The 22,816-nt window shown below is 40.0% G+C and overlaps 1 protein-coding gene and 1 non-coding gene across 4 annotated transcripts in view; both read right to left on the reverse strand.

The window, feature by feature from the left end:
• Positions 1-22,816, reverse strand: part of MACROD2 (mono-ADP ribosylhydrolase 2) — a 786,342-nt gene that overhangs the window by 415,030 nt on the left and 348,496 nt on the right. The window lies entirely within an intron of this gene.
• On the reverse strand, positions 10,029-10,215 carry LOC116653278. Its single transcript, XR_004306848.1, has one exon. It is a non-coding gene; the product is annotated as a U2 spliceosomal RNA (small nuclear RNA).

Raw genomic sequence — 22,816 nt, forward strand, 5'->3', positions numbered from 1 at the left:
AGAAGGGTAGTTAAACATTCCGCTCGCTTTGGATAATTGAAACCACCTTCCTTTTTTTTTTTTTTTTTTAAAATTATTTTTTAAAAAAAGAAAAAAAAACCAACAAACCTTTCAATTATCAAACTCGGAGGAAGAAACTGACAGCTATTGGAAGGAAGCCATTAAAATTCCAGTTCCTTACTTTGCAGACCAACATCTTTGTAAACAATCTCTTTGTTTACCAAGGCTTGGAATTGGGCAATGTCAGAGCACTCAAATGGCTTAACAGTAGTAAACGTTAGTAATAGAAGGATATGTATTATTTATAATATAAACACCATATATTTGGATGTGATTTATTAGACAGAGATATATCTACTGCTAATTTTATAATGAGATTATTATTTCCAGTAACATGAATATTACATGGAAATCTGGAAGAAAACGTATTTGTATTGCATAATGTGGGGCTCCCTTAAAGCATTCACATCACCCCACAGGAATCCTGCAAAAATGGCAGCAGCCACTCTGGGAATGGGAACAGTGCAGCAATTAAACTCAGTCTCAGGCAATTTTCATGTAAAGACTGTGTAGGATCAGCAGTAATGTATCACATGATGCCAACCTAATTACATATTGCAGTAGTCACTTGGTCAATCCATACGTCAACTTACTGCATTAGTACATTATCACTGATAATGAAGTTTTGACAGTAATCTGAAACATCTGAAACAAGTACCAGCAAGGCACTGAATACGGAGTAGCATTAACAAAATACTTCTTTTTTTCCAGTGCTAACAACTCAACATTGAAATAACTGTAGTCCTGCATAAATCAATTTCTGTGCCTATTGCCTGAATGCATGTGAAGTGGAATAGTCTATAGGCTCTACCAGCACACATGTAATTTCTATGCAACAAAGCTGAGGCCTGTTCAGCTCCAAGACAAATGCTGGAGAGCACTAACAAGGTTAGGAAGCACTGGGGGCTATGAGAGGAAGAAATTCCAGTAAAGTTCACTGTGTATTTTCCCATTATAAGGAAAATATCATTCACATGTGCCCCAGCAAACCCTAATGGCAACTAATTGAGAAGTAAACTCCAAAAAATAATGCATATATATTTAAAAAAATAAAACTGTGAAAAACCAAGACGTTTGCTCAGAAGAGAACTGTTCAGTTTCCATGTACTTAGAAACACTGCATGGTCATTGATAACTTCAATGATAACTGGAGCTGAATATCAATCTCTGGACACCTGATTACATTTGCACAGTAAGAATCAAACTGCAGTGCTGTTCACTAATGGAGGAATCTTACAAGACTGCATCATGCCCATGTATTTATAGACAATCTTTACCCAAGTGCAAAGATGGAAAGGTTTAACTTTCAAGACTGTCTATGGGACAGGCACAGGATTAACCATTTTCAAAGTGTTATCCTATTGCCTGGCACTTTGTATAAACCCATCTCGGACACACTTAGTATTAATGTATCAATTAGATACGGGTATTTTAACAGTGCCACATGACACACAATTAGCATAGTTCCACCAATCTAAGCCTTTACCCTTAGATTCCATTTTTCTATTGTTCTCTAATGTTGGGCTGTTCAAATATTATCATTCGAACCACAAATGTATTCATGGAAATAGGTCTCAAAGAGTATGTTTCAATCATTCATAATCTTGCTGCTGTTTTTCAAGGTATGACTCACCAGCAGCCATGTATCTTGGCTATAATTGGGGAATGCTTTGTTAATGTTATAAGCCTTTTCTTGCACTGCAGAAAAAAAATCATTCTGAAGGTATTCAATTGTCCAAAATTGTACTGTCTATTAAAAATGGAATGGCTTGCTTCTGCTGCAGGTTTCCAAGAAGAAAAACAAACTGAAAACAGTAGCTAAGGATTATCTGGTTATCAGACCTATCGATCTCTGGAATCATATTTTGAGGAAGAGAACATGGAAAGATTTTGGCATCTGTTTGTTGTTCTTGTTGTTCTTTTAAGACACTGCAAATCAGATCGTAAAATTACATTAGTGTGTAGTCATTATCAGTTCCATGCTAACACAAGCACATGCTGGGGTAGTTTACCTGCTTCATCATACTGTATGTAATTCAGCCAGCTGACAAAGTCTCTCATTTAAGCACCACCTACAAAATTGCATTGCATATAGTGGGAATTTTGCTGACAACAATTTTATTCCACCACATTGTGTCCCTCTGAGGACTTAATCCTTGGAAAGCACGTGGTGTCCCTTTGTAAATGTATAGTATGAAAAAATATACTGAAATAGGACTGTAACCATGCGCCTACAGCTTTGAGATGTGATGCTCCTGAACACGAACTTCAGTTCCCAGCAGTGGATACTCCTCTCTCCGTGTTTCCAGAGAAAAACAGAACACAAAACACACTCTATATCTGAGATGTGGTGGTCAGGAGGACGTTCACTAACCCCTCAATAAGATTCTTCAATAGCTCTACTATCCCACTTCAGAAAAAAAACATTTCAGGAGTGTATTTATACTATGTCAAACGTGGATCCCCCGAGCAATGCACCGAAGGTAATCACCAGTACATCTGTTTCTGTCATATTTAAATTCATAGCCTAATTCAATTGCAAATAATTAGCTATTTATCACCAGGAAGCTCAAATTACAAAATCAGAAAGGGCCAACGCGATCCCAGCCATTTAACAAAAGATTTGGGCCTATAAAGGAGGAAAGGGGAGAAAAACAAAATAAACCCTAGCAATCAATCCCACAGTAAACCAAACACAATCAGTTCTGCCTGCCCATCATACTCCTGCAAGACCCAGATCCTTTTGTTTTTTCACAGACTTACAGAATATATTGCCATACACATCAGTTAAGTCCATCTTTCATTTTTATAGCCTGAAGAGAATTATTTAGACAAAACAACGTGAGCACACAGCCCCTGTAATACTGGTGTGACCTCAGTTTCTACACCTACTTAGGAACGCTACTATAGCTCAAGAACTTTTTTTTCCCCTTGCAAGGACATCTTAATTATCCCACCCGTGACATGAATGTTTTTGGAAGATAAAGTCTGTAATTAACTTGTTGCCAAACAATATGTTTACTGTCCCTGAAGGTCAGTTCTCATATAAAGACATAAGGACACTTAACTTTGGGAGATGTGTATTGTAACCACCGTCAAACATTAACTAAGTAGTCATCCATTATCTATAGGAGCAGCAATCCAAAGTATGAACATATTCCAAGCATTTTAAAATGGTTGTGCCAAAACAAATCCCTACCAAGGTTTCAAAAAAAGGAAAAAAAAAAAAAAAAAAAAAAAAAAAAAAGAAAAAAAAAAAAAAAAAAAAAAAAAAAGCACGACCACAGATGTGGTGCTTGACCCATTGTAACAGGATTTGTTAGAAATTCCACTCCATCTCAGTAGTCAATTGGTAGTGGAAGAATTTGCTCAGACAGTCAAACACGATTGTTCCCTTATTACAGAAATCTGTCTCTGCTGACTGCCCTGGTCAGGGAAAATGAAATTTTAAAAGATTTCAGCAAAACAGCTGTAAAGACTCCTTGCCTCATCTAGCACTGAATTTATGCTAGAAATTTACACAGGCCAGTTGCACTCAGAAACCTGTGATGTGCAAAGGGTGGTGGGAGGGAACAAGAGGTTCTATTAGCCTGGAAGGCAGCTCTGCACTCCTACTCAAGTCAGGCCCTCTGTTTTTTTCCTGTTTCTTTTTCTTCTGGTTGTGGGATGGCACCTTCTAGTCCACAAAGCAGCTTCCAGCTATGCTTAAGAGAGGGTTTTGGTGTGGATAACGGTACAATTCACATTCATAAGAAGTGTCTCTATTTAGGCAGATCAGAAAGCAGCTATGCTTAGTTAAAAATCTCCTACAACATGTAAGTGAATCAACTGTATATATGAGTTAGGAGAGGTACAAAGAGGAAAAATATACATTCAGATGGGATAAAAATGAATGCCGGAAATAATATTGAAATAATAAGATAGATAGTTCAACTATGCTAGGGAAAGTAAGAATTAAGGAAGGGAAAGACAAGAGAAATCAGGAATCCCAAAGACAGTGAATACAAGAAATGGAGGAGTTTGGAGACACTCATATAGAAGCATGGCTATTAGCACTGCAGTGAACTAGTAAATAAGAAAGCTCTTTTGGCACATCACAGTCCATTATAGAAGATATTTTGTATTTGTACCATTCACACAAAATTAGTTGATTCCTGGCATCTGTCATTTGCAGAACTCACGTATGTCAGCACTTTGGATACTAGAATAGCTTGTAAGTGTTGAAACATGGACTATTTGCTGTTTTTCCACTGAGAATAGATTAGATTTCAAATTCCTCCACTTTGTTACCAAAAGCATTTCCATCAGCTGGAAACACTTTTCAATCCATCTTGCCAACATTTGACCTATGCTAGTTTCTTTTGGAAGGTGAAACCAGTCAGGATCGGGCATGGATAAGCAATTCTCCACTGAGAATATGTCAAATAGACACACAGCCCTCTAAAAGCCAGAATGCAGTCAGCGTGCATTTCTTAGGGACACTTGCTCAGAGTTGCTCATATGGAAGCAAATAACAAGAACCTATGTCACTCGGCAGTTTCTCTTGTAGATTAGCAGAGGGAACACACATGCTATTCATTTTCTGAAATAATATTGGAGAGTGCTGTTTATATGCTGCCTATAGACCATCTAATTTAAAGAATGTAGCATATTAAAGTAATTGAAAAAGGCATTTGTTTCTGCGGCACAAAATGCAGTGTCTGATTGCTAGACAAAATAATTGACATACTGTTAGGCTATACATATTTGCCTGAATACTATTGTGTAATAAGCTATTGTATGGTAAGACTGTACGATTCAGCTAATCTCAGCCCAGAAACCTTCAGTCTTACCCCTTCACTACTGCGAATGACACCCCCCTGAAGTGCCAGTCACCTGCAAGCTGACTTTTGTACATGAAATGGATGCAAAGACTTGATGTTACTGATGGCTGGCACCTTGTGGCACCTGATACCACAACAGTATTACCTTTACAATACTGCAGGTGGAAGTACACCTAAGTTCTTCCTTGTGTTCTTCCCACCACTCCCCTTCCCCATCCTTTCACACTCTTTTTGCTTTGAAAACAGGTGATTACAAGTCCAGCCATGCTGCCCCTTCAATTTCCCAAATGATCTGTTGACTTCCTCATGGTTTCCAGGACAAAAGCTTCCCGCAGGCCGGCTGCACCCTGCAGAGAATACAGATGCCTTGTTGCAATGAGAGGAAGAAAATCAGAGTTGAAGTTATTATCCTGAGCAGTACAACCACTCACCATCCTCTGTGCAAAGTTGTTCAGTCCTGCCCTCTTTCACATACCCATTTCCTTTTCTCACTCAAATGGAGGCTATCTAGGACAGCAAGTAGCCAGAAGTACAGGTGCACTGTTGTGAAGTCCACTAAGATGCTGGATGCGATTCAGATGCACTGGGATCACAGGCTCCTACTGAATTTCACTCATAACAGGAGCAATAGATAAACCTTCACATGAAAGAAAAGTGTTACTAAATACTCAGCTTCCAGCACTATGCGCTAGCAAATGTCCCCTAGATGATGGATTGTGCTGTACACTCCTTCTGCATGCAGTCACCCTGGGTGCACCAGTGGCTTGTTACCCCAGGCTGAAGCCTGCTGAATGAGGCAGCTTGTAGAGCAGTACCATGGTTCTGCAAAACAGAAGCTTTTAGGCATCCAGTCCAGCTAATCTGGAGGTCAAAATACATGAGACATAGTTTTGCATTAACACTATAAACGATCAAAATAAATCATTAGCTGTGATTCATATATTTGTGCAGAAACAAGTAAATGTCAGTACTGACAGGAAAGAGAAAAGTTTATGATTAAGCTCCAGCTATATTCATTCCTCATAATCACTACTTGAGGAAAGCATTCAAATACATTTTTAAACCACCCAGCTCTTGATTTTCCTTCCACCCCACCGAGATAGTGTCATGAGGAATTCACACACAAGAAAAAGCTATACAGGAACACATACCTTTACATTCAATATTGTTACATGAAATGGTTTTGCAATTAGGTTCATTTTAGAGCAGAAAAACACTTCAACAGAAAATGACAGGATAACTCAAATAAGCAGAGAAAGTAATTGTGCTTAAACAGATGCAGACATCAAGTCATGGATTGTCTACAATTCACTGGAAAGCTCACGTGCAATTCTGCTGTCGAAACTGAGTGTTTCAATTACTGGCAGTCTTAACCTTTCTGCTGCATGAATTTTTGATCTCCACTCAAAGAGGAACAGGGAAACCACCCAGTTTTCCTGCATGTACAGAATAACTAAGCAATCCGTATCATGTTCCCACTGAGAAAACCCCCCAGTATGTCCTGTCCATCAGTAAAGATCGCTGGAGGAAAGCCAAGTGAGGCGTTTGTGCCTGTTTGACTCACGTGGGTTCTGTTCATCCTTATTTGTTTGGGTCACAAATAAGGACAATAAAGTAAACTGGGTAGGGAACAGCACACAGACTCTCCTGTCTCATGATAAAAGGCTCTCAAACGAGGAAAGAGCTCATGAACTGCTGCCATCCGAGTTAATAACAACAATAATATGATATTATACCTTTGGGAATTTTGAGCATGGAATTAAGTCGTTCATTTAAACTATCATGTAGCAGCTCCAGAACCGCTAGGAAAAATGCTTTTATTTTTGTGATTTACCAATAAGTTTTACACAGAGACCCCGAGTGCCTCACTATGTCACAACTGCAGAATGACAGTCTTACTTAATTTACTCCCAAATGAGTACCACATTTAGAAGGAAAGAAACTGTAATTTTACCCTGGAAGACCACTTCACACAAACAGGACAAACTGTTACCTCATCTGATTCATATCTGTTCTCTAATGGCACAGAGGCTTACTGTAAAAGAACCTAAAAGTCATTCTAAAAACACCCAGCTGCTACTGCACATAAATATTGCCTTCTTTTCTCTGGATAAAACCCTTCAGAGGGAAATTGCTAACTTGCTTAAGGCTTGTTTTTCTCACATCTCACATGGACATGCCTCAAACACTCCTATCAAATTTTAATCACCTATGTGGAAACATCTACAATTTCAACAAAGTTCCGCTGCTTCTTTTCTGCTATTTTGGTGTTTTAATTGTGTTACTTCATGCAGCAGAACCAAGTTTGACATCAGTACAAAATCTCACAAAACATCAGTTTAACAGCAGTTTCCCCCTTAGGAAACGCATTCCCTTGAGGATAACTAATGCAAGCCATCTGAAAGCCCCATTTCAGCTTAAAACCTTCTCAAAGAATGCCGTTCTCATAAAGTCAGTGGCAGCATTATGATTTGTATGAGGCACAGAAGTGTGGGAGTTTTTGTTGGTGTGTTTTTTTTTCCCCCAATTGTGTTTTAAAAAGACATTAAAAATTAAATAATAATAATAAAATTAAATGAAAACTTGATCCAAATTCAATAGCATTGACTCTGGAACAAGATAGCATCGTGCTGGAGACAGACAATTAACATTCTGCTGGAGATGGACGATCCTTATCATTTTCCTTCATTGCTTCAAAAACATTTTACTAAGGCAATGGCCAATGCTGTACTACAAAGACAAGTGTCCAGCGTGAAAACATCCAACAAAGGATTTCACAATAATATGCAGTGATTCAGCATATCAGAAGCTGACACTGACTTTACAATATCAAAGCCTGTTGTGTTGCAATAAATTCCACCAAACTGATTTATTAGAATGCTATTTGTTGTTTTTATGGCAGTAGAAGGAAGTCACTTTATGTATCACTCTTTGAAGACAACCTTGGAATCTTAGCAATGTGTTCCAATTGTTAACTGAGTAATGACTGTTAATTCTGGAGTTAGGGGAGCAAAAATCTTGTACATGCAAGACACAATTGCTACAGTCACACAGTCGGACACACTCGATCTCATAGAGGCACACATGGATGCAGACTGAAAGCAAACACGAGGAAAGCAATAGGTGCAGGTAGTTATCTGCAAAGGATGTATCCCACACCAGCATCTTAAGAAAGCTGCAGAAGAAGTGGCAGTGTGTGGCTCTATCAATAATCAGCCCATGCCTTGCCATGGCTCTTGCTTCTCTTTCAATGTGTCTATCACGAACTGCATCCCCCCCAGCAATGAGCAATCCCCCAGCAGCTGAAGGATTGCTATACCAATGCATGTTCTCATGCATTATCTCAACCTTCACATTCTCACCTGCACATTTTCAGCCAGCTTACAAAGGGACAAGTCAGCTATTGATAACCTCTCTGCTTTCCCCCCAAAGCAATGAAGACATATCTTGCATGCTGTGTCATGGCTTTAAGTAGCCTGCTGGGCCTTGAGCTGCCCTTCCCTCACCTGGGTGAATGTAACTCTTACTATATTAATGTTCTCAGGGAGAGAAAAGCGAGAATCAATATTTATTCCAGGATAAAAATGCTTTTTGCTAAAAGAACTCAGCATTCAGGAAAAATCAGAAGCAATTGTTTAGTTCCCATGACAAACAAAACCTCCCATGCCAGTAGATGCCATGTATTGACAATAACCAATAGCAAAATAGCATGCATAGTAATAAGGTGGTATTACGCTGCAGTGGGTTTCTATCTTGCAGACATTACTTTTTTCATTCTAGGTAGAATTTTTTAAAAGCAAAATATTATGGTTTTCCTCAAATAGCAATATTAAGAAGTCACAATTAACCAGCATTGTGATTTTTCTCCCAAATCATCAGCTTTACCTAATATGTCCTAATTTAAATACGGAGGCCATACATATTGGCAAGGGTATCACCAACCAATTCAAGACACAAGGGATAGAAAATGTGGGGATTTAAGGGAAACAATTGATTTTATTGTCCTTCGTAGCAATTAATTTAATATCCAACCCACCACCATAAATGTCACACCAAATCAACTTCACTGTATGGTCTATTTATTAACCATGGCAGGTCAAATAATTTAAAACTGAAGGTGGCCAGGTAATGAGACTTAACTAGGGGAACTGATTTACAGGGACACGAATACCTCCTTTCTGGGTTACCTCCATGTACCCAGTAAGAAATCCACAGAGGGTCAAATTCCTGTGTCACCCACAAAGGATTGCCATCACTCCCCATCTGAGCTGCATTCATTTTACTTCTAATACAACTTCCAATTTTCACCCTGTCACTTTCACTTGTCATTTAGCAGCTTGATTCTGTTTCAAAAGATGTTATAAAGCCCGCTTGTCATCACCTGCTGCATTACATAGACCTCAGCAGTAACTATGTCACAGGCCAAACTGAAACAGCTCGTGGTAGCCACCCACTGATTCCTACACGCAGGAACATTTCTGGACATGCAGTTTATAACAGGGCATAAAATGGCATAAGCTGGTACTTAATCAATCAGAAATGTTTGAGTTAACACCAACTCTCCACTGCTTTCCTCACACTTTAGAGTAAGTTATAAACACTTGTGGCAGCACTGTTTCCTCAAAGGTATCTATCATTTTTACTCCTTTCCATTGGTCTATAACCAAATACAACGTAACCCCATATTGTACGATGTTGGTATTTTGGAGCTATTACCAATTGTTCTTTTTCCTTTTTCCTCAGAAAAACAGCACCTCTAAGAGTGCTCAGTGAAGACCAACAGCAGTAATGATGGAGTAACTCGTGCCTCAATGAGGATGAGACTGAACATGCATCCTCTCAGTACAAAGGCATGCCCAGTCTGGAAGATATAATCTGACATTCCAAGGCTGGACGCTACAAAATAGTTATTAATATGGACTGAGAAGATGGTGAACACAAAGCTGAAATGCAGCCAGAAGCAGGTTTCTGTTTGTTTGTTTTTAACAGAGGATTTAGTGAGGTTAAGGGAAACCCCCTGAGCTGAAAGCAGGCAGAGATTAAGAGAAAACTTTAGAGCAGAGTAATCTATGCTTGCTCTGTTCCTGCTCTTCCCTTCGCACTCATTTATGGTCATTTGGGGACCTGTTAATTTTTTTCTTATTTTTACACTGCATTCTAGAAACACAGCAATAGCCAGCTTCACGCATGGAGAGGATGGTGTAAGCTCCTAGAACATTTCCCAGTCCCCAAACTCATTTAATATAAAGTCCTCTCATCGAGGACGTATCAGATATTAAACTGATAAGAACAGATACTACACTTGATCTTAGCCAAAAGGCCGAGAAGCAAACACAAGTTAGCAGACTCGATGGTTCCTGGGTCTTACTCAGAACACACCGAGACTGAATCATCGTAAGCTTTTTAACACTGCTGCAGCAACAATTACTCAGCTTTATCATTCAGATTTATTTCAAGAAACTCAAGACAGACTACAGACCCCAAATAACTCACTCCAAAGATTTAATAAGCTTGTGAATTTGCACATGCAGTAACTGCAGGAGCCATGTGATGCATTGGTTTATACTGCTGTAGGTAACATCTATAGCACAGCAACTTGGAAAAGCTTCCAATGCCATGTCCAGCCTCCCACAACACTCCTGTCCTGGTTTGATTATTTTCTTGATTGTCAACTAAAAAAAAAGAGAAAAAACAACATTCTCCAAACACTACAGCTACCTTCTTGCTCTGGAATCACCACGGGGCTAGAAATTTCTTCCTACGGGTTAGAGAACAACAAATCTCTACTCTCAGGCACACATGGAAGCCTTATGAAAGTCAGAAATAAATACAAGAACTGCTTTTGGGGAGGGAAGAGACAAAGGGTATCACTAAATTCTGGAAAGTTAAGAGAATTTTTAATAAACAGCATACTAAAAACAGAACTACATATTGCAGTGCATTTTCTTATTCAAAACTCACATCTCTATCTTGCCACAGTGTGATTTTTACTCACTTGAGCTCTATGATAAACTAACACCAACACTAAGACAGTACTACTAATGCTGCTGCGTGCTCTTACTATAAAAATGTGTTTCAACAAATCATTCCTGAGCATGGAGGCTAAAAACGTTCTTTGAAGTTAATGAGTAATAACAAAAGATGTCTGAGCAACCTGCAACAAGACAGCAATTTCTTCAAAAATGATTCCTGTTTTCAAGAGCACTTTGTAAACAAGCGTGTCAAACCTTATATTTTGATAATGAGTTTGCATTCTCAAATGGGAATTATAATCACTAATTATTTATAAGAGCAGAACAGTAGGTCAAAAGCAAAAGGAAATGTATTGCCTCATCAGAAATACCTAGCTCGTACTCTGATGTTGGTATTCCAAGCTGCACAAGAGAGCCAGCTAACTACAAGGTAATTGTTTCACTTTAGAGCACTTAGTAAGTCAGTATCAGCAAATCCACTGGATTTTAATGAGTTAAAATATTGTAATAGCATAACTTTGTTCTTTAGGTTAATCACCTTTCCCTCAGGCTCCAAGCAACATTTAAACATATGCCTAATTTGCTACTGAAGTCAACAGAACTTTTAGTGAATGGTGGAAGTTAAACGTGCTTAATGAGATTTACTGAATCAGAATGCGTAAAAACTGATGTGAGTGGATTCAAAACCCAAAGGCATCAGCCACGTCCATCCCAACTCCCCATAAAGACACAAGAGTCTTCAAAATGATATGGGGAAAAAAATGATGACACATCTACTCTACGTCTATACTTCAGAAATATGTATAAAGCAAAACAAATAACAACAGAAAACACTGGAATGTGCCCTAATACTAATGGAAACCCTTCACGGAACTCTGTTTGGCACCACTGCTTAAGCAAAGCCCTCTGACGTGAGACAGCAGTTGATTTGTCTCATGTTTCCAAAAAGAACACATTGCACAACTGAACTACTTCTATCAGAGGTAAAAGGAGGGGATGGAGGGATGGGTTTTACATATACATTTAGCTACCTAGGAAAGAAGGAATGTAATCCAGTATTTATACCTTGCTTCATCAATCATTAAAACAAACTGCATAATCCTCTCCAACCTGCAGAGGGACACCCGCCTTACAACAGACGATGCTCCTTCTCAGATTAAAGGAAATTACCTGCATGCCTCCAAAGCCCCTTTTCACTACCAAAGACCACCGTTTCTCCCTAGAGCACAGCAGTTTTGTTTCATAGATAATAACTCCTGCGCAATATAAAACTGTTTCGTAGTATTTCCTTCTTCAACTAGGGAAGTGAAAACTTAATTGAATTATAACTAATTAATGATTTCCTTGACATTAAGTATTAAAAAAGGACTCAAATCCAAGAGAAAATTCTTCAGATTTCTCACTTACCATAAATGTTCAAAATTGACTTTTCATTTTAATTCTTTCTCTCCCAGCTTATATGGAGGATCTGGTTCTGGCACCAGCCCTGCGAGATGCTTTTATTTCTTCCCATCACAGAAAAAATCAGCAGTGTATTGGAGCTACTTTTACCTGTTTCTCTGTCAGTGCACTATCACCAGTCCTTTCACTAAGATGCTGTCAAAACCAGACATCAGCTGAAGACAAAATATTGCAAATTATACATCTGAAGAAAGCAACTGTTACTTCAATGTGGCAATCAACCATCAGCATGGAAGGAGTTAATCTTCCCCCATTCTCTTTAAAGTTAAAAGAAAGGAACAGCTGTCAGTCAGGTGATGAATACAAGCTGCTAGCCTTTCAAACAGCAGGTACAGCATTTGAGCTTTGAATTAATTAGCATTCAGAAAGCCTAAACACCACTTGATAACTCTGCAAGATAATTTTTGTCCCTTCCTGCAAATTAATACCGCTATTAGGATGAGCAAGGACACAATGCAGATTATAATTGTGCCCATTAAACAAAGTTTCACAAATAACGAACCAGAGGTTCCAGCCAAGAATGCGCCAAGTCAGTGAAGCACTGCTGCAAATAACCTACAGGAATTCATCTTCACTTTTTCACTGCGTCCACAGAAACACACGTGAGATGAATTCCTGTGTAAAGGCAATGAACGTTCTCTGCAGAGGAGTGCAGGCTTTTCAGAAGTTCAAGTTTCTAAATGTTTAAGTAGCGGCTTTGTCTCAAAAGCATTCAGGCTGCTTCCATGAGAGCCCCCATTCATACAGGCACGTACGCTGAAATTACAAGTTAGCAATGCCCCTGAAATTACACTTCCAGCATCTTAAAAAACAAGGCCTCTGCTAAATGCCGCTTCAGCACCGCATCGAAGTCTAAACAACCCTGTCTGAAAAACCTTCCTCCCGTGAATATAATTTGATTTAAAAGACGAGCATACTTTAAAAAGCACAAAAAATGATTGATGTCAGAATTTAATGATGTTTAATAAGTGGCCATCTGTCAACAGTCAAGGGCTAAAAAAGAAGCACATTATTATTCCCCAAAAGATCAGAAATATTGATGCTAATTAAAAGGCACATTATCATTATCTCAAAGTGATGTCTAAACACTAATCAGACTTCAAGTACAGCAAAGAGGGAGGGCAAGACCTGTGGATAGCAGCACTCCCCAAATGGCTCCTTTGGGCTGATAATCTCTCTGCTGGTGCTGTGATAAGCACACACATCTGAACATGGCAAGGGCTGGGTAACTCCTGGCTGGGTGGGCAAGAAATTAAACCCTGACCTGAAGCAAGGAAAGATTATTTATTTTTAACCTATGTCCTTAGAGAAAATCTTTGGTGCATTTTTACAAGATATTGCAAAAGAGAAATACGTTAAACATGACATTTGACTATTTATTCTTTCCAATTTGCCGATATTTCAAAGCAAAATAAAACCTGGCATCGTGGTGCCCAAACACACACAAACAATTGCACCATACTAAATTGTGAAGTACTAGATAGTTTTGTTTGAGAAATGGATTTGCGTCACACACGCACAAGGGACCTGTGTGGAAAAGTAGGACTGAAACCCACATGCAAAGTAACAAAGCTATGAACGTGGGTTCTTTGAAGCACTGTTGACTATTTGGGCCTTTGAGAATTCCCTCCCTGGGTGCAGGGCTGCTTCAGCTCCTCCAGCTCATGCTACAGAGGAAGAAGGTACACACAGGTAGGTGGTTCAGGCTGCTGTTAATGTTTGCCCGAAGCTCTGCCTTCGATATTAATAGTCATTTTATTACCTTCTAACGTGTGGCATTTATTGACATTTTCATAATTCATCGTGATCAGAATCTCTTTTAAGCAAACAGACCTCTGCTAACCTCAAAATCCATGCTTCATGTTTGAACAGAAGCAGCCAGCAGCCCATAACATGCTTTTCATCTTAGTATGCAAAAAGCTGACAGAATCCAGGCTTTCACGGCTTGCAGAGAAGCAAAGTTGTAGGGTGTTGGCAAATGTTTCCCTACCCCTGGGATACAAGAGACGTATGAGCAAGATCTGACTGATCCCACCTCCCACGTTGTGGAAGCCATACGTACAGAGCCAGCTACAGCAATACTAGCTCTATAAGCCCAGCACATCTGCTTGCCAACTTTATGGGGCTGGTCAAACAGTGCTGTGATGCCAGAGGAAAGGGGCACCTGAGCAGAGCAGAATAATCAGTGCTCAGAGTAAGCAAAGCACAGGTAAACACAACGTAAAATCTACACAAGGACAGATGGGAAGAAAATGAATAAGAGAATCATATTCAAAGTATGGAAAACTAGCAAACTGAAAGCATCACAAACAGTGCAGCTGAAAAGCAGAGCTGCCTGGGCAATGGAGGCCTGGGGTATGGGTGCCCATACATAATTAAGACCAGTCTTTTTTTTTCCTCTCTGTAACAGCAAGCTTTTTCACCTGTTAAGTGCCACTATCAAATTACCATCTCCACAGTGCAAAGCCACCTCTGGTCTTCTTCCTCAGGTCAAGGAACCCATTAATCACCGTCAAGCAGAGCATTTTCTTCTATTTTTACTTGTCATTTTCAAGCCATCGCTTCACACAGGTGTGACCTCTGATCCTGATTTTCTTTCCAATGCTCCCCTGCCGTACTCTCAGAGTTCCACGTTATCTCCCCCTTAAAAAATATTTAAAAACTTAAGAAAGATGTCCCTGGTTTTGATTACCCCATTCCTATCTCACTCCTTGATCCTCAGCATAAACACTTCAATCATTCTGGCATTTTCATTGACTCAAATTAAATGCAGAGTGAGTAATTATTTCACAGTCCCCTTGCCCTTTACTATGCAGGCCTTCTGCCTTACACAATGACAAAGTATTACCTCCCAGATCCTTAAATGGCTCAGATACTTCAGATATGCTGTAGGTATGAATCTGACGTGAGGGGACTGAAGCAAACCTTGTGAAGCTTACCCAGGACTAATTATTAGCAATCACAGCCCATCTCTAACATTGAGCTCCAATGCTTAAACACGATGCAAGCCATATAGCCATACAATTGTTCCACTGATTAACACGTTCCTTGGGGTGATTATGAGCACCTGGTACAGATCCCAGTGTACTTTGCAGCCTGCTCCATGTAAATGCTGGAGAAGTGATGCGCAAAGGGAAATTCAGAGCACTAAGTCAATTTGAGACAGCAGGTTTAGATAGACACAAAGAGAAATGGAAAAAAAACCACCATTAGTACCCAGCTTAAGTTATTTCCTTCCACGTTCTCTGCATTTGTTTTAAACTATCACCAAATTCTTGATTCTCTGTGCTTCACAGATTTGTCTTCTGACTCTACGCAACTGTTGTACATTGTAGAGCTGTCAGAGCAGAAGTGGAATGCATTAAAAGCTGTATAATTGTGAGCTGGGGCATATGGCACTGCCGAGAATGTAGGAGTTGGTGGGAAGAAGGGGGTTTTGTTGTGATTTTTTCAAGAGTCCGGATATGACTAAAGCTTTTTCCGGTGGGCAAAGAAAATACCCCTTGTTTCTCTGTTTCTCCACAATTTCAAAACTTGCTTACTTCCCTCCACCCCCTCCCTTTTTCTTTTTCCAATTAACATGAATAATTATAACAAAACTTCATTCCATTTCTTCTCTCACAAGAACATACATTCTTAAATGGCACACTGAGGCTTAAACAACACTGAGGCTTTTGCAAAAAAGAACAGAAAGGAGCTCGCTGCTGTGAAACACGTCAGACTTCATAGCTCACATGCATTGAAATGACCAGCACAGTTCGCTCTTCTCAAAGGTATTGCTTCAAGCTGATTGCTGACTCAAGACAAGAACACAGCTCTGGTCACAGCGAGTTTCTGAGTATTTTCTCTGCAGCTGCAGGGTATAGAGGCTTTTCTGTTTGTTTTGCTTTTTTTCTCCTTCTTCATATTCTGAAGTACAGTTTGGCAGCACCAGGCTGAATTCACTGCCAGTTTCCTAAGGCACTGAATCTCTAATAGCACAAAGCTCCGACTATCTCCTTGCCCAATAAATAATCTAAATTTTGCACCACAATCTCCCTTAAAATATGACTTTTTGTTTCCCTCTCTCGGTTGCACCTAATCCTTTCTGTCAGCTGCATTTCATCCGTAACAAGGCTGCCTGTGACACGTTGGGTTCCAGTGCAACTCTTAACAAATCCCCCACGCACAGCACGGTTCACAGAGTGCACAGACAGCAAAAAGGACCGCGGAGACAGAGCCTCTCTTCTCTAATGGGATCAGAAAGGCTGCGCTTTCACAGGGAGGATGCTCACTAAAGGAGGGGATGGGAGAGACGGGAGACACACTGTCAGGGAGGTCCAGGCCAACATACTGCATTCTGGGTGCATAAGCAGAACGCAACATTCACATTATCTGTATTCTTGAACACTTTGTCGGGTTGAATTATTGGTCACGTGTTTATAGCTGTCACGCTGTAAAGCTGACCCAGGCAATGTCTGCTTCATACTCAGCAATTTTAGACAGCTTTTTCCAAATCTTTAGAGGCTCATGTCATTTAACTTACTCTCCAGAACTTGTCCATCCTTTTGTCATCTTCTTTTCTTGTCATCTACTTCAATATTTCACTTGTTCACTTTGCGCAGCATGCCGAAAGACAGCCCATCAGGCAACAATAACGGGACAAGCATTCATTGAGTGTGAAGCATCAGAGGCCTCCTTTGGTTTCACCAAGGAAATAAAGGGAATAAATAGTGACACAGCTGTTTGCTCTCCCAATTACTCGTTTTTAAAACACACTAAGAGTCTCCTGCCTACCCTGTCCTATACATAAGGTGCAGTTCTGGAAGGGAAGAAGGGAACAGAGCATGGTGTGCTCCCCTTTTCCTAAAGCATCCTCACTAAGCTCTCTTGCAACCTGCTATTCCACTATGCAGCCGTTTTCTTCTGCTTTCCCAGGGAAAGCTTCCTTTTCATTGCATTTTCATTCATTTCTCCAAAGTCAAGAGGGTCCATTCAGTCAGTGACCCAAAGTGCTGTGCAGGCTGCTCTTGGTGGGTGCCAAACTGCTGACAACTGAGAGATTACAATGGCCACGAAATCAAATGTGACAGTACCCAGCTTCATCTTCTGAGATGCCTGCGACAAAGGGTACGCATGGCTGCCTCTGTGCCTCATTCTTCAGTGGAGAGAGCAAGATCACGTAGTGGTGGGGACTTGGAAAAAGCATGCAGTACATATTTTGTTCTTGGATCACTTGGTGCAGCAGGACACACCTATGCACTGTGGCAATGGTACCTCATACCACATAATTTTAAATCTTTCCAGATGTAGCAATGCGTACCATCCCAACAAATTTACATTATGGTGTTCATAGTTACATAATATTAAAGTCAGCTGAGGCACCAACTCCAAATTTTACCTAGGGCTTCCTGCTGACGTGCTGGTATTGCACCTCCATGGGATGCCTACAGTTAAGAAAATACCGTTGCTGGCACTTAAAAAGGATCACACACAAGTTTATTAACTGTTTTTATACACAAAAATCCTACATGAGCAGGAGCCACTCATTAACAACATACATTAATAGGTGCAGATTTTTCCTCATGGACTCTAATAAACTCTCAAATAATTGCAAAACAAATACTTTTGTGAAATCAGAAATTACCATATTTTGTTCACTCCCCTTTTATGATGAAGCACTTGGGCCTATTTTGTGTGTGTGTGTGTGTGCTACATCAGTGCTTTTTCAAAGTCCATATGGGAAGCATGCATTTGTTTTGTGCTTCCTTTCTTATGCCCATAGCAATATGCATTTAGATTTATTGTATAATTGCTAACTAAACTTAGCTGGGGAGAGTTTGCTGAGGAACACCCAGATTCCTGAATGAATGTTACTTGTTTGGCTGAAAGGAATTAGGCCACAGGCACTCTACACACCTTGTAATTAGGTGAGATCCTCAAGACTTAAAGAAAAAAAAGAAAGAAGAAAAAAAGGGGGAAAAAAGGGGGCAACTGAACAGACTTTTCCCAGACCTGGTGGTTAATCAGCCCACTGCCAGCCAACAACCCAGCAAAGAAAAGTAAAGTAGTGCACTGATATTACTTACTACTTGTCCAAAATAATGAAAGTGCTATTTTTTCTCTCGTCTGAACAAAGAAGCCAGCTTGAGTTATTGTTTCAGGGACACATCTCTCAAACAGGAACCCTGCATCACCAAATTATGTGAATCTATGTGCTTTTATGATCTTATGTGCCAGTAACATTGGCAAAATTTAGACACCTGCTTGAATTTGTCCTTTAAAAATAAAAATAAAAAAATACTAAGCATGAAAGTAAACACACCTCCTTAGAGACAACTTACAAGTAAACCACATCTCCTGAAGGAAGACATTAGTGTAAGGAAAAACACAAAAATAGCACAAATTCCATGCAGTGATCAAAGGCATCAGCTTTACAAGGCCCCCGGTGATCTAAAGAAGTCCTCCAGGACTACACCATATGTAAATAAATTAACGTTTTGTTTAAATGTCAATCAAAGATCTTTCAATTTCAACCCAGGTCAGCTGTGTTGGCAGCTGCTGAAGTGGTGACAGTCCTTACACACAGGCTAAAGAGTGGGCGGAAATGCCTTTCAACCTTCAAAATGTCTCCTGAAAATCATAAATTTTCCTCCTCTTAAAATTTATACAAAGTGCTACATTACAACGACTGGCATAACATTCCCAGTTCTACCACCTTTTTCCATTTCAAAGCATTTGAGATTAAAATCCCAAACCGTTCACTCTAGACAGCAATCAGTGCAACTTCCTTCCGTTACTCTACATTACTCAACATCACCTCCATGTTATACTTCAGATATGGCTTAACAGGGTAGTGGCATAATACAAATTGTTCAAGAAAAGTGAGGAAGGAAAAATGCTGGCATAAAACCTCCACCACCCAGATTACAGCAAGCTCTCAGAGCTTTCTGTACCCTCTTCATCTCACAAAGCCTGCAGAAAGGGGGAGCATCTCGCCTCTCCAGCAGCACCATGTGAGCCTGGAAGCCTGATAAAATCACATGACTTCCACGGCACTGCACTGCTCCACAGCGTGAAACTTGGACATCCTTTCTTGAAAAAGGCCTAAACAAATAGGGGCTGAAGCATGCTATGAGGTCCCACTTGGGTAAAGGTGGGAAAATTGAGGGAAGAAATGCACAAAAGAATTCTCTCCCTTTGCCATGTAAAAATACTCAATTGAGTAGCAGGTGATAAACAAGGAAATAACAAAATCCAGTCTTCTTCACTGCAACTGAACAAATTCTGCACATAATCCCCTCCCCAGCACACTAGACCTGTGTTTTAAACTGTGTCACACACGATGGTTCTTCTAATTCTTTTAATTAAAACACTACCAGAAGTATAAATGAAAAGGGATTACTTTTTTCAAATACACTAAAACCTCAAGTTCTTGTTATTTTGCATTCTGGTAAAAGGAAATGAACAACGAAGCCGTATTTTGGGATTTAAGATAATCATAAGATTTTAAGTTGAAGGGCAGGAAAGGGGCTTCATTTTTAAATTTGCTTTTAGCAGATACAAGCCTTATGTTCTTTTATCATTATAACAACTGTCATGTAAAATGTTATCCATTTAAACCCTCCCAACATTTGTTCACAAGCTGCATCTTCCCTCTGCCCCAACATAAATGACAAATACAGGCTCCCGCTGACTGAAAGGAAGCCAGTAAGTAATTGGCTTTATTGTCATTATTGGCTGCCTTGTAACATGCTCTAGATTTTGCTCTGCATGCAAAACTCTCAGTATCATCCCAGTTTTCACAGCATGCTGCCATGTGATCACTTGAAGAAAAGAAGAAGGAAAAAAAAAGAAAGTACTTGCTCTTTGCAAACACTCCCACTCCCATCTGACAAAGACACTTTCCCTTCCACACTCTAAAGCTAGGGCATGGGGGCACAGCAAATCGAAGATCAGCTGCCTCTAAAATCCTTGCCCGTGCATGTGCTATGTTGGTGGGTTCCCCCTTTAAGGCTGTTTGGCACTTTCCAGTATGGTGTGGGTTTCAGTGCATTGCTCCCAATTTCAATGGCAGCTCTAACAACTGCAAGATGTTCAGTCCTCTGTTCATTTTAAAATTGGGAACAGGGACAAAGGCATGCTTGACACAAGGATGGAAGCAATGTTGTCATACTTTGAGATAATAACAGGCTTCTCCCTCCTCCCACAGAGCACCTCCAAGTCCAGCAACAAAACCAAGCAGGAAGCTCCTTACTGGCAAAAGGCAGAGCTGTGTCACCTTCTGCAAACAAAATCTCTGGGGCTCCACAATCATATCAGGTATATCCTATCAGACACATCCTATCAGAAAACTGAATTATAATGTTCATATACAAAGAGCGGAAATGCACAAATGAGCTTAACTCTGACCTTCATTTGATGCATAGATTCTGTATGTCATCTCTGGGTTTTGAGAGCTGGGAAAAAAGACTAAAGTTCTTTTGCTGGGATTATTATTTTTATGTATACTGGCTGCTGGGGTTATTATTTTTAATATAACCTGGAAAGCTGAACTGAAATCCCACAGTGGAGCAGCACAGTGATGCCAACAAGCATAGCAACAATTCCAGAAGATCTACTTATGAAAAATCTGGTACCTAAGCAGCTGAATGGCAAGGGTAGCAAAACTGTTCCCTGTGACAACGGGATGACATGCATGTGTTCTGATACTGTGTTTCATAAAGTATTTGCTAACAGCAGAGAAAAAACCTATACTCAGTTCCAGGTTCTTGATTTGGGAGCTGCACCCTTTTGATCCAGCTCCGTTTTTCTTGCAGCACACAGCTCTAAAACTTTAATGCCTCTGATGAGTGTGAGACAACACTGGTTTACAGTGCCACGTACCTTTGAAAACCTTAAGCAGATGTTTTACAAGGAAAAAAAAAAAAAAAAAAAGCTACCCCTTAGGAATTTTCAAATCCTCACTCAAAGCACTGGAGCTCTGCTTCATGGTAAGAAAAAAAGAAACTTTAGGGAGGTTTTTCCACACAGACAAACAGCATAACTCTGTACTTAGTCTCATAAATGGTCTGTTTTCAAGTGAACTTTTCTGGGGGAATAAAAATAAGTGCATGAGGGCACACAATGGGTATTAGGTATGTCTCAGCTCAAACTGGTAAAATATGGTGACATTACAAGCAATTGGCAAAAATAACTCAAAATGAAGTTACAAATAGTGTTACCTCCCCCGCCCTCAGTTATTTACATAAAAAGTTCACTTGGAGACCCACATTAATACTGTTCCCCACCAGGAACTGTGAGACAGAAAAGTCCCTGTTCTGAAAGGAATTTGTGAACGTTAACCTTAAAAATCACACTCCATTAACACAGCAGGTCAACTCCAACGAGAGCTTGAGTATAACTGTGCCATAGAAAGAACTATGTCCCACTACAGACAAACCTGGTCTATCGAATAGATAGGCATAAATTTGGGATCTAACCATGGTACAACGTAAAACAGATTGTACACTGATCACTTTGCCAAGTCATGGCATCCTGGAGAAGGAAGCCTGTAAGTCCAAGCATGCTATCCATGCACCTCTGTGAGAAGAAATACCCTACACAGGACTGAAGGCTACGGACAGTATTTCTAATGGCCTTTTTAATTGGCACTAAGATGATGAATAGATGCCTTCACAGAACTCCAGGAACTCTCATTACCAAACAGCATGTTGTCCCAGCTCACTGTGTGGGTGACCGTCATTACTAAATAGTCACCGGATCATGAGACATAGATAAGATAAATTTTATACAAGTTTAGGAACCCTAGAAATTGAAGCCTACTACTGAGCCAGGAGGAAAATTCTGTTCCTTTATTAATATATTATTCCAGCAGTCCCCATATGCTCAAAAAGCACAGAAAAGGCCAGTGAAAGATATTCCAAAGAAGTGAGGTATGTGCTAAGGACTAAATGCTATGTGAGGGTGCGGTGCCAGCAGCAGGCCTGGGCTGAGTGGAAGGGGAGGCCCAACATGGCGGACAAGGCACCAGTGTGGCTGTACCATCTGCTGAGGGGCTGGGGGCACTTCCCTCAATACAAACTCGGCTGCTTTTATTGCTCAGTACCAGAATGGGTGATTAAAAGCATGTTAATTGACCATAAATTAAACTGAGGGAAAATTCCCTTGCTCAAAGCTATTCCTAGCCCATGATGACAGCATTTTGAAGTCTACCATTATGCTGCGTTGCCAAATAATTACCTTTCTGGGGACTGTACCCAGCTTGATCACACGCATGTAACAAGGCTAATGGCCTTTGGTTATAGTCACAAGTTTAATTGGCAAAACCACAACCGAGCCCACAATTGCATCAATTACACTCTGAAGATACATTTAACCATTGCATGCTGTAAATAATCTTGGATAACATTAACACCGCCTTAAATTCTATGAATGATGCAGGATTTTGTTGCACACTGACAAAGGACTCACATTCTCATTAGAATTGTGAAAAATCTTCTTATACAAATCTCCTGTCAG

Source organism: Coturnix japonica, chromosome 3 (genome assembly GCF_001577835.2).
Source record: "Coturnix japonica isolate 7356 chromosome 3, Coturnix japonica 2.1, whole genome shotgun sequence".
In the NCBI taxonomy this organism is placed as follows: Eukaryota; Metazoa; Chordata; class Aves; order Galliformes; family Phasianidae; genus Coturnix; species Coturnix japonica.